This window comes from Cyprinodon tularosa, unplaced genomic scaffold, assembly GCF_016077235.1.
Source record: "Cyprinodon tularosa strain WSP-4 unplaced genomic scaffold, ASM1607723v1 ctg1395, whole genome shotgun sequence".
NCBI lineage: Eukaryota > Metazoa > Chordata > Actinopteri > Cyprinodontiformes > Cyprinodontidae > Cyprinodon > Cyprinodon tularosa.
Window position 1 is genome coordinate 198,447 of NW_024038216.1, and position 15,880 is coordinate 214,326.

Here is a 15,880-nt window from a genome sequence, read left to right on the forward strand (position 1 = left end):
GATCCGGTGTTGATGGTCCGTGTGTCCGAGACAGTTGTTCCCAGCCGCACGTGCTGTCTCCGGTCCGTCAGGAAGTCAGTGATCCACCTGCAGAGGGAGCTGGGCACATTGAGCTGGTACAGCTTGTCCTGGAGCAGACCCGGGAGGATGGAGTTGAAGGCAGAGCTGAGGTCCACGAACAGGATCCTGGCATAGGTTCCTGGGGAGTCCAGATGCTGCAGGATGAAGTGGAGGGCCAGGTTGACTGCGTCGTCTACGGACCTGTTGGCTCTGTAGGCGAACTGCAGCGGGTCCAGGAGGGGGGCGGTGATGGATTTTAGGTGTTGCAGAACCAATCGCTCAAAGGACTTCATGACCACAGACGTCAGCGCCACCGGCCTGTAGTCATTTAGTCCTGTGATCCTTGGTTTCTTCGGGACAGGAACAATGGTGGAGGATTTGAAGCAGCCTGGCACATGGCATGACTCCAAGGAGATGTTAAAAATGTCCGTGAAGACAGGAGACAGTTCGCTGGCACAGTGTTTCAGGGTGGAGGGAGAAACGCCGTCAGGGCCAGCAGCTTTACGGGTGTTCAGCTTCAGAAACTGTCTGTGCACGTCCTGCTCCAGGATGCAGAGGGCAGGGGGGGACAAGGGGTGGATTGAGGGGGCCTTTGATGGAGTGGCCTCAATTGTGTTGGGGGAGGAGGGGGTGGCTGGAGAGACCAGAGAGGTGCTAACGGCTCTGGGACAGTCGAAGCGGCAGTAGTGTGTATTCAGTCTTTCACACAGTGCCCGGTCATTCAGAGCTCGGGGGGCTTTGGGCTTGTAGTTGGTAATAGCCCTGAGGCCCCTCCACACTGTGGCAGAGTCGTTGGCAGAGAACTGCTGCTGGAGGCGATTTGCATACACAGATTTAGCCTTCCTCATCTCCCTGCTAAACCTGTATTTCACCTCTTTGTAGCTGTCTCTGTCCCCGCTCTTGCGTGCTGCCTCCTTCTCTCGTCGAATCTGGCCGAGCTTAGGTGTGAACCAGGGCTTGTCATTTGCATAACGCACCCTGGTGCGCGTTGGTAGGATGCGCTCCTCATTGTACTGTATGTATGAGGTCACAATGTCAGTGTACTCGTCCAGATTATCTGTAGCAGCCCTGAACACCTCCCAGTCTGTGGTTTCCAGACACGTGCGGAGCTCCTCCACAGCCTCACTGGTCCAGATCTTAGTTGTGCTAACTACAGGCTTAGCTAGCTTCAGTTTTTGTCTATATGTGGGTATGAGATGGACCATCACGTGATCTGATAGTCCGAGGGCGGCACGGGGGACGGCGCGATAGGCGTTGTTTGCTGTTGTGTAACAGTGATCCAAAGTGTTCTGCTCTCTGGTGGGGCATTTAATAAACTGTCTGTATTTGGGTAGCTCCTGACTCAGATTTACTTTGTTAAAGTCACCAAGCACAATAACAAGAGAGTCAGGAAAAGTTCGCTCCACATGTAAGACATGGTCCGACAGCGCGCGCTGAGCCTCACGTGCGTCAGCGGCGGGTGGGATGTATACAGCCGCCAGGATGAATGAAACAAACTCACGCGGAGAATAAAATGGTTTACAGTTAATGAAGAGATATTCCAGAGAAGGGGAGCAGTGTTGTGAGATCACCGTCACATCGGTGCTCCAGCTGTTGTTGATGTAGAAGCAGACTCCGCCGCCTTTTGTTTTTCCGGAGAGCTCCGCGCTGCGATCCGCACGGAGGAGTTGAAATCCCTCCAGGTGTAGCGCGCTGTCCGGGATCTGTCCGCTGAGCCATGTCTCCGTGAAGCACAAAACACAAGAGGAGGAAAGGTCTTTGTTCCTTCTCATGAGCAGCGCCAGCTCATCCATCTTGTTGCTGAGAGCTCGGACATTAGAAAGAAATACGCCAGGTAAAGGCGTGCGTGTCCCCCGTCTGCGAAGGCGCACAAGAGCTCCGGCACGTTTGCCTCTCTTACGGCGTCTTCCTCTCTTGGCCAGAAATAGGACCGAGTGCACGGCAGAAACTAAAAAAAACTGGTAATAAATCCTTAGGAGTGGTAGCTCTAATGTTTAGAAGCTCTTCACGGGAGTAAGAGCACGCAGACGCACAATTAACTAACAAAAACAGACAAAACAGGGCGCACGAGAGGACCAGGGCGACCGTAGGTGGCGCCATCTTGGTAGTTTATAGGATTAAAAAACCTTAAGTAGAACATTTCACTGTTTTCTACATACATTTTTTACATTTGTGAAACTTGCCTTCTGCCAATAACTGCCTCAATCATTTACCAACCCATCATATCTGAGATTTTTGTCTTCTAAGAAGGGCTGTACCAAAACTTAGCTTGCTTTACCTGACCTTCCACCTTGCTCCTCTCCTTCCCCTTAGACACCGCTCCCTCTTTGGACTGGCAATCCTAAAATAGATTCTATTTAACAAGGTAAATATATACAGTGGTGCTTGAAAGTTACACACTCCCGATAAAGAGAGGATAAATTCACAGCAATTCTAATAAGAAACTAGAAAAAATATACATAAAAACATACAAAATTATAATTTGATGGATTGAAATAGTGATTCTTGAATTGTGTTTTTATAAACAGTGATTTAACAAACATTCCCAGACACCTTAGAGCACATTGGTCTAGAATATTTCACCAACAGGAGTAGAAATCTGGCTAAACATTGAAGAAAACACCTGATTGAAGTGATTCACTCAAAGTAATGCTCAAAATTTTAGTTTAAGAACTCCATGGTGTTGGCTTACTTGTTTTGTTTGTTTATTATTAATATTTCTATTGAACCACAATTAAAAATGTATTTGGAGGACGTGCCAACCCGACAGGTGGCGTGCCAACCCGACAGGTGGCGTGCCAACCCGACAGGTGGCGTGCCAACCCGACTGGTGGCGTGTCGGTGGTGTGCCAACCCGACAGGTGGCGTGCCAACCCGACAGGTGGCGTGCCAACCCGACAGGTGGCACACCTGTGTTTCATCTGGTGCAGCACATATAAGGAGCAGCTGGACGACCATTCACCCCCTGATGGTCTGACTCAGTTGGCTCCGCTGTTACTCCGTCTGCCTGCCCGCTCTCCACCGTTTGGTCTCTAGCCTACTTTCCAAACCACAAGCCCCCTCTGAGATCGGCTCCTCTTCTGGAACAAAGTAGCTGATCTGTCTGAACCAAGCTCGGATACAGTTTTCTGTTAAATAAATAAGATAAATCGATCAGTTTTGTCCTGCTGGTGGTTTCCTGCATGTACGTCAGAAGAATCCCCTCGATCATGACAGAACCATCAGGCCAGTTTGACCCAGCAGAACCACGAGTGGGCTCCCCCCCCTGCTGGCGCGGCAGCTGCATGGCTCCCGTTGCCGCCCCCAAGTGGTACAGCCAGGTGAACAATCCCTTTAACGACCGACCTTCAGAATCATAGACAGGTTTCAGATATTAAAGGCTAACAATGGGACCAAACGACCCGCTCGTCAGTTTCAGTTTGCAAGTTTAAGCCTCAACCTCACTGCGAATCCAGACATTTTGAATTGAGAAAGCTTCCTGGAGGGAAAGCAAAACATCTTCAAACCTTGGAAACAAAGTCTAGTGGATTGTTTTTTAAACTTTTACGAAATGACTATGACCTGGATGACTGAGAATCTTCACCAGCATATTAAATATGGAACTTAATTGTGACTCGAATCCCGTCCCTAACTCCCCATCTCTGATACAGAAACTGAAAATAAGACTCCCACAGGCCTCATAACGTTCCCAGATGAGTGAGACACAGCTAATGCTCACAACGCCGGGAACAGATTTGGACTCGGAAAGAGTCCACTGACAGCAGCTGTTCCTTCTTTGAGGTCAGAGATGTCCTGCCTGATATCAACAGGCTGAACACAAGAATGATATATAGAAATCCTGTTTACTTTATTACTAGATACAGAAGAATACATTTGTTTATTGATCATTTGCTTAGTTATTTGCTTAGTTTTTGTTTAGACACAATCTTGGCAACAAACTTCTTAAGTATGTTAAAACCATGACATTTATGACAAGTAAAACTTATGAAGAATTACAAGATTTTTTAAATCTGTGTATCTAAAGCTTATTTTTAATTAAAAAAACAATGAATTTGGCTGCATGATCTGCATGATGCCAGTTCACCACTAGAGGTAAGCACACTCAAGTTTAAAACCTTTATTAATTTTAAAGCTCTGCTGAGATCCTGAATTTTTAGTCCTTTATTATAATTAGATTATTCTGCACTATTTAGCTTCTATCTTTATTTTTCTTTTTAATCAAAAGACTGACAATGTTTATTTACAGGAATTTCTAATAAAGCTTTGACCAAATGTTTGAATTTGGTATAATTCAAAGATATAATTCAAAGTCCAAACCCAGACTTCATCACCTCTGCCTCCATCTGTCATCATTTCAACTCCTCTCCCTCAAAGACCAAGTTAGAACTAGTTTATTTCTACATCAGATCACATCTGCAGGAACCGACCATCTGCTGAACCTTCAGCTGGTTCCACTGAGCTCTGTAGGTAATAAGAAAAGAAACCATGTAGCCAATCAGGTGCAGAGACAGACCTGCTTTATGGCTGATAGTTTATTTTCCACTGATCCAGAATAAACTGGGAGCTATGGGAGCAGATATAATCAGACCTCTAAAGAGAATGAAGGTCTTCAACTTCATCACAGAAACACTTTAACTGAATCTGAATCTAAAACCAGAAAAATCCCACTGTGCTCTTTCATTATTCTTCCTTTATGGAATGAAATGATCTTGGGGTCACCAACCTGTCCTCCACTCTTCACCTGCATTAACTCCACCTGCTGGAAACACGCTATTTGAATTTTTTTTGGGAGATCTGGTAAGATGGCGCCAGTGTTTGAGGCTTGCCGTCTGACTCTCCTCCTGTTTTGTTTCTGTCTCCTGTCAGGTTTTAATTTTATTACAAGTGTAAACTCTCTGTGTATGATCGCCAAACATTGCTGGACATTGGTGCCTCAGCTGGAAACACGTTACTGAGGACTTATAATACAGAAAAAACTTCGACCCGGCCGTTGGGCATTCCAGCTCACCTGTGTCGTTTCTGGATTTTGCCTTTCTGTTGGAAGCGGGCGCGCCGCCGTGGAAGGTGCAGCGGTCGGCTGGTGCGATTGAAGGCTGCCCTGCGGCGCGGTTTCTCTGCCTCCGCGATGTGTGGTCTGGTGCCTCGCCTTTCCTGTCCATTGCGTGTGTTGGATCCTGTGGATTCCTGTCTGGTTCCTGTCGGTGGAGGCCGGGATAGAGCGTTCCAGTCCCGTGGTCCCTGCGCTTCTCGGCCCTGTAGACGCAGGGTGAATCCTAGCAACCTGCGCCCTCTCTGCCAGGAGTCCCGGACGGCAGCTGATGACGTGGATCCGCCGATTTCTGTCAGGATCGGTTTGGTAAATGCCAGGTAGCTGGCAAATAAAACTTTCGTAATTAAGGATTTCTTTTCCTCTCAAGGATTAGATTTTTTATTTATAACTGTCATGATGGGCTCTCAAGGGGGACCCAATTATGCAGAACACCACTGAGGCGGAAACAGGAGTAAAGGTTTTAACAGAGTTTATTTAGACAAGCACTGAGATTATGACAGGTTCGGGTTCAGGCCTGGGAAACTGGTTCACTGGAGTCTGCGTGAGAGACAGTTCAGTTAGCTTAGCACGTTGGAGCTTAATCTCTTGATGACAACTGATTGTACCTTGAGGGTTCTTGAGGTTAGCTTTGGGAGAGTCACTGTTGGATCTGGAGAGGAGTTGCTCAGCAGAGTCCGCTTGCTGCTTCAGCGTCTCACGTCTAGAAATGAACAGACCTTGGCTTTGGGTTTTCCAGCTCTTAGTCCTGAGCTGCATGGAAGTTCTCTGTGGTTCTTCAGGTTTGGCTCTGAGGGTCGGCTCGGCAGGTTAGCTCTTCCAGAGCTTCACAGAGGAGACACAGGTTTCCTGGAAGATAGAGACAACGGTTAGAATCCTGGCTGGATTCAAAGTCACAAAGATACACTTAGAGTCTAGGCTTAGGCGCTGACCAACTGGATCAACACTGCGACATTGAGGCAAGGTCTGAAGACAGCTTATATAGTGGATCCTCTGATGATGGTAATGAGCAGCAGCTGTGCAGGAGGCTCTGCTCAGGAGGATCCACGGCGGACTCTGCTGGAGAAAGATGGTACTACTCCAGCTCCCAACAATAACAGAATCATGGACACGTGGCTTGGGTGACTCCAGCATTTTTAATGAACTTGTCCCAGGGAACTGCAGCTATTTTAATTCTCCAAGGATGTCGGGCTCTGGTGGAGGAATAGTGACTGTTTTTAAAAGTAGTTTTACTTGCAAGCAGTTGCCCGTACCCTTGTTTAGTAGCTTTGAGCTGAAGTATAACAAAAATTTTATAAATGACTTTTCTGATTTCTTGGCCGCAGAGATGGGAAGTAACGAAGCACAAATACTTCGTTACTGTACTCAAGTAGATTTTTCTGATATTTTTACTTTACTTTACTACTTATTTTTATGGCGACTTTTTACTTCTACTCCTTACATTTTTACACAAATATCTGTACTTTCTACTCCTTACATTTTAAAAATTGGCTCGTTACTTTAGTTTTGAATCATTTCAATGGAGTTACCGTTATTATTTTTCACGTCATCAATACCAAATTCAATCTAATTGGATGGGAATCTACGTTGCATTTGACGCACCACTACAAGATGAATCGACAGATTCGGCGGTATTCATTGGCGGCAAATCATTGCAGCTTGGTGGCGGTGGCGTTAGCATAGTAGCATGGACGACGAGATGATTGAAAATGAACACAACGGAGATCTAGTCCTATTGGCAGACATCCATTTAAAATGTAGGCAACGGCATGAAAAAAGTGGTTTCTACTTTTACTTTTATACTTTAAGTAAATTTACAAGCCTGTACTTTGTTACTTTTACTTGAGTAAAGAAGTTTAATCAGTACTTCCACTTTTACCAGAGTATTTTTTAACACAAGTATCTGTACTTTTACTCAAGTATGGAAAGTGAGTACTTTTGCCATCTCTGCTTGGCCGATATCATGCCAAAATATGAGCGAGTTCTCATTGTTGGTGATTTTAATATTCATGTCTGCTGTCCGACTTCACCTATGGCTCAGTCATTTCTTAATGTTATTGATTCTTTTAATTTTGTGCAGTCTGTGACTGGTGCTACTCATGAACATGGTCACACTCTTGATTTGGTTTTATCTTATGGTCTACCAGTCTTTAACTTAGAAATTGGTGACTCATTCTTTTCTGACCATATGCCTGTTTTATTTGAGACAACGCTGTCCCGTGGAAAAGCTAAAACTCGAGCTGCAGCTCGGCTCTGTCGTGTTTTTAACCCTACTACTGCTGGTCAGTTTTCTTCTGTTTTTAATCAGAACTGTACTATTCCAGAGGATGTGGGAAATAACACTGAGGAACTCAGCAACTGGTTTTATTCTACCAGTAAAGCAGCCTTGGATTTGGTGGCACCTCTAAAAATTAGATTTCCAAAATCCAAGCATGAACCCTGGTTAAATGAGGTCACTCGGGCTGCCAGGAGAGACTGCCGCAGAGCAGAACGCAAATGGAGAAAGGACAAATTACAGGTGTCTCTCCAAACATTAAAGGAATGTTGGCGCCGTTATCAAAGGATTGCAAAAGGCAGCCAAAGAAAATACCTGTCGGGTTTGATTGTATCAAATAGTCAGAATCCTGCTATCTTATTTAAAATTATTAACTCTGTTCTAAATGATTCACATAGTGGCTTTATGGAGACCTCACCTGCTGCATGTGAAAACTTCTTACACTTTTTTGATAAGAAAGTTGCTTCTATTAGGGCCCAGATTATCCCCTCTTCTTATGATCCTTCAGTTGTGGTGCCTTGTTCTGGTGTTTTCCACAGCTTTGAATGTGTGAACTTGCAATCATTGCAGGAGGTGGTTAGTCACTTAAGGCCAACTGGTTCTCCAGATGATGTTATTTCGACCCAATTATTTAAAGAAGCTTTCTCTGCTATAGGTCCTTCTGTCCTTGCTCTTGTAAATAGTAGCTTGTCCTCAGGCGTTGTTCCTAAAGCTCTGAAGCATGCAGTTCTGCAGCCTCTACTTAAGAAACCAGCTTTGGATCCTACTAATCTGGTAAATTATCGACTTATCTCTAAATTGCCTTTTATTTCAAAAATTCTTGAGAAGGTAGTAAACCATTTCATAGCACAGAGTCAGCCCTTTTAAAAGTTTTTAATGATATACTTTTAGCAACTGATTCAGGTGACATTGTTGTTTTGGTGCTGTTGGATTTATCATCTGCTTTTGATACAGTTGATGATGTCATTTTACTTTCCCGTCTGGAACAGTGGGTGGGCGTCGGTCACATAGCTCTAGATTGGTTTAGATCATATTTGGCTGAACGTACTTTTTGTGTCTGTCTTGATGGCCATAGGTCCCCCTCTGCTCCACTGTCGTGTGGTGTCCCACAGGGCTCAGTTCTAGTCCCGCTCCTTTTCTCACTTTACCTTCTTCCGCTCGGCTCTATTTTCAGAAAACATGGGATTGCCTTTCACTGCTATGCAGATGACACACAGATATACTTACCGCTAAAGAATGTAAACTCCACCTCTCTTCTGTCTCTGTTTTTATGTCTTGAAGATGTGAAGGCCTGGGTGGCCCTACATTTTTTAAAAGTCAATGAGGACAAGACGGACGTAATGATCTTTGGCAGATCCACTGCTGATTCCGTGACCAGTCTTGGCTCCTTGGCTCAGTACGTTAAGCCGGTTATTACAAATTTAGCGGTTAAGATGGATGCTGGTCTTAAATTGGAAGCGCACATCAGAGCCGTTATAAAGTCCTGCTTTTTCCACTTAAGGCAGCTAGCAAAAGTAAAACTCTTTCCAGACAGCATTTCGAAACAGTGATCCATGCATTTGTGACCACACGGCTGGATTACTGTAACTCACTTTATACAGGGGTCAGTGACTTGTATATTTCTCATCTTCAGAGGGTTCAAAATGCTGCTGCACGTCTTTTAACAGGTACACGAAAATTCGACCACATTTCCCCTGTTTTAGCTTCCTTACACTGGCTGCCAGTACATTTTAGGATTCATTTTTAAATTCTTTTATTTGTTTTTAAAACTCTTAATGGCCTTGCTCCTTCTTATCTGTCTGAGCTGTTACATTCTTATACACCCTCCCGTTCCCTCAGGTCAGCTGATCAGTTGCTTCTGAGGGTCCCAAAGACAAAATGCAAGCTCAGAAGAGACCGTGCTTTTTCTGTGGCAGCTCCTAAGCTGTGGAACGATCTGCCTCTGAGCATAAGACAGGCCTCTTCTCTTGCTGTTTTTAAGTCCCTTCTTAAGACTCATCTTTTTTCCTTGGCTTTTGGCACAATTTGAGAGGTTTTACTTTGTTTTATTCTTTTTGTATACTAATATGTATTTTAGACTAGTTTTTTCTCTATTTTATAATTTTATTGTATTTTATGATTATGTACAGCACTTTGGTCCTGTTCGGTGTATAAAGTGCTTCATAAATAAAGTTGGTATGGTATGAATAAAGGACACCTGTCCACTTAGACTCCAACCTGTCCATCATCATCAGACCAAAGAGCTGTGAGGAACCAGAGATAGTAGACCTGCTACAGGACGACAGTTCAGCAGCCCGCTGAGAGGAAAACATCTGCTGGGAGAAACTCTGGGAGGAGAAACAGCTCCATCATCCTGGGGCTTGATCCTTTTCCCTCAAGCTGAAGTGTTCAACAGTACTCTAGACCTGAGACAGCTGATGATCAGATCCGTAATTTCCCCACGATTCCATGCCGTATCAATGGAAAGACATTTACTCTGAAATGAGTCCATTTTTCACTGAGAAAAAAGGGGAAATGTGTATCATGTGGGGAAAAGTTTTCCTTTTAAAACCCTAACTTTTTAAATTTCCCCAATCATTTTTTGGGTTTTTTTTTCTTTTGTGTTAAAGGGTTTGAGCTTCAGATAATAAAAACAGAGGCTGTTTCCCATTTACGGTTTTAAAAATTTTTTCTTTTTTTCTTTTTCCCACCAATCAGTTCCAGTTTGGGGTTTTTTGCTGGAACCCTTCCCATTTTGGCTCCTTTTTTTCCCAAAAGGGCGTTCTGTGTTGAGAGCGTGTTTTGATAGCATTTAAAAATAAAAACAGACTTACCCCCGGCCCAACCCAGACCTTTTAAACTTCCCATTTAGACATTTTTATTTTAATAGCGGGGTTTAAAAACAAAAAACCTGGGGCAAGAAAGGGGGTTTCAGAAATATTGGGTTTTAAAAAAAAAAAAAGATTTCACAAAATTTGTTAAAAAAATTTTTGTTAAAACCCCCTTTTATAGATTTAGATAGTTTTCCCCTTAAACCCAAGAAAAAGTTTGAAAAAATCAAAGACTAAATTTAACAAATATGCATTTTAAAATTGTCCTTGAGTACCAAACTTTATTAGCAAACGCTTAAAAAAAAACCCTTTTTTTTTAAACTAGAATCCACTTTAAGACCAGAAAAAAACCAAAAAATAGATGTAAAAAACAGAAATGAAAAGTTTTTACATTCAGGGGTTGACTTTGGGGCAAGTGACTTTCACAATTTTTTTGGCCCAGAAAAAAATTTTTCCTTGCCATTAAAATGTTTAAAATAAATTAGTTCTAATTTTTTTTTTTTCCCTAAATAAACCCAATGAATTTTTTTTTGAAATTTTCTGCATTTTTTAAAGTTTCCGGGTTCCCCTGGGGGTGTATTGCATGCGTTAAAGGGAAACTAAAACCCTACATTACCGTTTTTAACCCTGTTTTTCAATCCTTCCTGCACTTTCTTTTAAACTAAATTTTCCCTTTAAAACTGTTTTTTTGGGGGCCGAAAAATTAAATAAATTGGGGTAAATTTTTAAAAAATCTAAAAAAAAAAACCCTTTTTTTTGGAAGGGGGGTTTTTTAAAAATTAAAGGAAATTAAAAATCAAAAGACGGGGAAGAAATTTTCACAAAAGGGGAATAACTTTTATTTTAAGGTAACCGGGTATGTTTGTCGGGGTTTAAAGGATTTTTTTTAAAAAATTAAAATTTTAATAAAAGGGTTTTAACTTTTTTTTTTAAGGGATATGGGTCTTTTATTATTAATGTTTTATTTTTTTTAAAAGGGGTTTTCCACCGGTGCCTTTCTTTAGATGGGTTTTAATTCCCCCTTGTTTTTTAAGTCTGACCGCAGCATTTAGTTTTCCCTGAAAAAAAAAATGCGGGCAAAAAGGGAAAATTTAATAAGAACATAACAGGTCCCCGGGATTCTAACAATGTTTTTACCTCCTTACATTTAAATTTTTTTTTCCCCTCCCAATTTTCAAAGAAAAAATGTTTTTGAACATTTTTTAAAAATGTGTGTGTTTTTTTCCGAAAAGGATGACAAAAGGACTTCCCATATTTATAGGATTTCCCGGGGTTTTTTGTTTTTTTTTTTTGGAACAATATCAAAAATTACTTTGGGCAAAAGGTTGGGGACAAAAAATCCGCCCTTTGGGGGAAGATCCCCGGCTTTTTTCAAATCCCGCGGGGAATTTTTAAAAAAAAAACAACAAAAAAGGTTTCCCGGGGAAAAAGAAAAAATTTTCGGGTTTTTCTTTCATAAAATTGTCGTGTTTTTTAAAAAGTTATTTTTGAGTGAAAATTTTCTTTTTTTGCGATCTTTGCACTTTTCCCGGGGGGGGCCAAAATGAAATTAAAAATTTTTTCCCTTCTCCCGAAAATAAAAAACTATTTGGGCCCAGGGAAAATCGGGGCCCGAAAATTGGGAATTTGGACCCTGCAATTTTTTTATTTTAAATTTAGGGGGGGTTAATTTTTCTTTCGGGTAATAGTTACAGCTTTTTTGACTACATTCAGATGGTTTACTGCCTTATTTTTTTGCCCGGTATATAATTGAAAGAAAAGCGGGGGGAAAACCCCCAAAAACGCCTTAAGGGAAACCCTTTGTCGTAAGGGGTCCTTAAAGGGCCCCCTTTTTCTTTAAACAAACAAAAAACCCCACTCCAAGCATTCCAAAATCATTTTAAACCCTGGAAACTGTTTTTTAAAAAACCACGTTTTTTTTTTTTTTGTTTTTTTGAAAAAAACAAAAGAAAATTCGATTTAAAGAACTGAGCAGTTTTAAGCAGCCGAAAAGTTAAAAAGGGCAAAAACTGGGTAAATTGGGCGTGAAAATCTTTAGTTTCAATTCTTGGGTACAACCGAGGGTTAATGAACGTTTTTGGTTTTGGGGAAATTTGTTTTCCATTCCCGAGTAGACCCCCTTTGAGTAGGCTAAAAAAGAAAAAAAGACCCGGAACACTAAAACCCTTATGGGGGGATAAACGGACTTTCCCTTAAATTTTTTCCCATTTAAAAGGGGGTTTGGGGCTTTTTTCCCTTTGGGGGGGGGAAACATCGGGGGGTTGGGGATACATTGGAAGGTTGGGGGGGTTGTAAAAAGTTAGGGGGGGTTTTTTTTAACCCTTCAGCTTTTTTTCCCCAAAATTTTAAATAAAAGGGCCGGGGGGGGGGTCTTTCACCAGAAGGGGAAAGCTAGGAAACAACTTCCAAACCCTTTTCCTTTTTTGCTTTTTTTTTGGGGACCCTAGGTTTGGGGTTTTTGGGTTTTAAAAACCCTTTCAAAAAAAATTGACAAACAGAAGTGTATTAGTTTAAAAAAAACAATTTGCCCAAACCCAAAAAAAGGGAATTGGGTTCAAAACAAATTTTTTCCCCACTTTGGCTCATCTTTAAGGGCACAAACAATTTTGGGAATATTTAACCAGGCCAGGGAGCCATACTGCAAAAATCTTTTAACTCCAACCCAACTTTTTTTTCTAAATTTAAACTTTATAATAATATTAGTTTTAACTTTTTTTTCTTTTTTCCCATTGTTTATCTGGTGTTTAAAAACCCAGGGAGCTTAAACACTTCCCAAAGGGAGCCCCCTTTTCCCCTTTGTCTTTTCCAAAATTTGGCCACACATGGGGGGTGGAAAGGGTGTTTTAAAAAATATTTGGGCCAAATTTTTTTCCCCAACCGTCAATTTAAAACCTCTTTTCCTCCTTCTTTCCCCCCTTCTTTTTTTGAATACAAGCTTTAAAAATAGGGCTAAGGGGGGCTTTTGCTAGGATTAGAAGGGGGCCAACCTGCAGTAGGTTAAACCAAAGTTTTCCCCGGGATTTTTTTCCTTTTGGTATAAAGGGCCCAAGGGGAGCCGCAAAAAGGTCCTTTTTAAAAGTTTAACTAAATTGGGCACGGGGAATCGGGAAAACCAATTTTTTCATTTTTGCGGGGGGGCCCCTTTTTGGCAGTGCTTCTTGTGGCACTGCAAGTCGCTGGATTGTCTAAAGGGGGTTTTTTTCCCAAACACATTTGCGGAATACGACTTCCCCCGGGGTGTGCTTTTCCTAAATTTGGTTATCGGGGGGCCCCCCCCCTTGGGGTGAACCTTTTTGGGTGACAACTTTTTCCAGGAAAACCCCGGTTCTCTCCGGGTTGGGGAACCTTTTCATTGGGGGGAATTTTAAAATACATTTCCTCCGGGATGAAGCCCTTCCCAACTGGGTTTGGCAGGGGGGAAAGGGGGTTTTTCCCTGTTGGGGTTTTCTTGACGTTGGACAGGTGAGGTTGTTGCTTTTGGCTTGAGGGCGTTTTTTTGGCAGGATGTGGAAAAGGAGAAAGGCCCTTCTCCCCCCCGTGTGCGGGGCCTTTTCCGGGGGTTGGCCACCGGGGGGGTTAAACTGTTCAACCCAAAAACCTTTTCCCCGGGGGGATCTTACGGGGGAAAAAACGGCCTTCCCCTTTGGTGTGGAACCCTATGGGGGGATTTTTCATGGCGGCCCCCCTTGTTTTTAAAGGGCCCTTTCCCACACAAAACCTTTTGGTAAGGGGTAGTCTTTTCCCTTGGTTTGGGTTTGGGGGTTTGATGGGGATAGGTCGGGGGGTTTGTTGTTTCTGTCTAAAGGGTTTCTTTGTTTGGGGTTTTTTGTGGCCAGGAAAGGGTTTTCTCACGCCCTGTGCCGCCCAGGGGGGCCACCGGGTTATGTTAAAGGCAACTTTTCCCCCGCAGATCTTACAGGGGAAGGGTTTTTTCCCGGTGTGGGTTATAAAAAGGGGGCGGAAAGGCAGTTTTTACTGGGAAGGGGAAGGGCCCGGGGAAACAGGGGCTCCACAGGAAAAAGGTAAGGTTTCTTTTTGGGTGCGGGTTCGGTGGTTTTTAAAATTTGCAGGCGGCAAAATTTTTTTGGGTTGGGGGAAACTTTTTGCAACAGGTCAAACAAAAAAAGGGTTTTGGGGGTTCTTTAAAGGGGCCCGGAACGGCTTGGGGGGTTTTTAACCCTTTTTCCGGGGTCCTCTTTTATCGGGGCGGGGAACCCCGGGTTTTTTTTGAATCCACATGGGGAACCTTTGGGGGGTCATTTGGGAAAGTTTTCCATGGTAAACCAGGGGGTTTTTTGTTCTTTTTGGAAAAAAAAACAATCAAAAAAATAATTATTCCACGGGCTAAAACATTAAAAAATTAAACAGTGGAGTCTCAGCTGGTTCTGAAACTAACGGGTCAAATAGGGGGGGCTCCCGTCGGAAAAAACTCTTTTTTTAAATTTTGGGGCATCCTTTTTTTTCCCAGTGGGTTAATTCAATTTAATATGAAGAAATTTTAGAAATTTTTTTATTTTACTGGTTTGGGGTTTCATGGGTTTTTTTTAATGAACTAAAATGATTTTAATTAATGTGTGTTTTTCATCGTTTTTTAAACTCTTTAAAAGACTTTCCCAAATAAGGTCATCCCAAAGGGGACGGGGTTGTAAGGAGGGCCTAAACACCCCAAAAATTTCAACCACGTTTTTTCTAAAAACAATGGTTGTTCTTGGAAAAAATTAAATTTGGGAAAAACAACCCAACAGAATTCTTTTAAAATATTTTTCGGGATTTTTTAAGGGGGTAAGGGTCATTTGTTTCCCTTTCCCCTTAGTTAAACCCTTCGGGCCCATTGTAAAAATCTTTTTAAATTTTTCACTATTTTTAAAAAAAATTATACTTAAAATTTATGGCTTTTAGCAAAAAAATTGATTTTAGTGATCAGGGGTTTTTTATCTTTAATTTTTATGATTTTTTGGGGAAACTCCCAAAAAACCCAGAAATCCTCTAAAAAATATTCACCAAATTTAAACCTAACCTTTTTTTAGTTTTAATTTGGGAAATACATAGAAAAAAAAAATGAAAAAAAACTTCAGTTTTTCCCCTTTTTGTTGTGGGAAAATGTTATTTTTTTTTTTCTTCTCATTTAAAAAAAAAATTTTTATGCATGTACTCTCTAAAAAATTTTTTTTTCTTAGTTTTGTTTGCCCTCATTTGCGGGGCCACAAAATGTCTGAGGGGGATTTTAGACAAAAACATTTTTTTTTCCCTTAAAACAAAACCATTTCTTTTTAGGAAAACCTTTTTAACCAAAGTTTTCTGTTTTTTTTTTGATCTCCTTAAAAGAAAGGGAACAATTTGTCTAAGGTTAGAACTTGGCAGCCCCTCATGCTGTGAATGTGAATGTATTTTTTCCCCTTTTAAACTTTCCCAAATTTAAAAAAAGTGCCGACTGAAAAAATCCATCGATCTCCCCCCTTTTAAAACTGGATTTAAACTTAAAAACTTTTTTTCACACAAATTTTCCCAATTTACAAAACAAAAAAAAGGGGGGAAAAATGGAGAATGTTTTTTTTGTACTGTATCGTGTTTGGCACTGACGATGGGGCCCCCCCCCTTCCACTACACCCCCCCTTCTGCTCTCATCAAAAATTTGTTTAAATGTTTTTTTATTCAGGGGGAAAATAAAATAGTGTTGAAAAAAAAAAC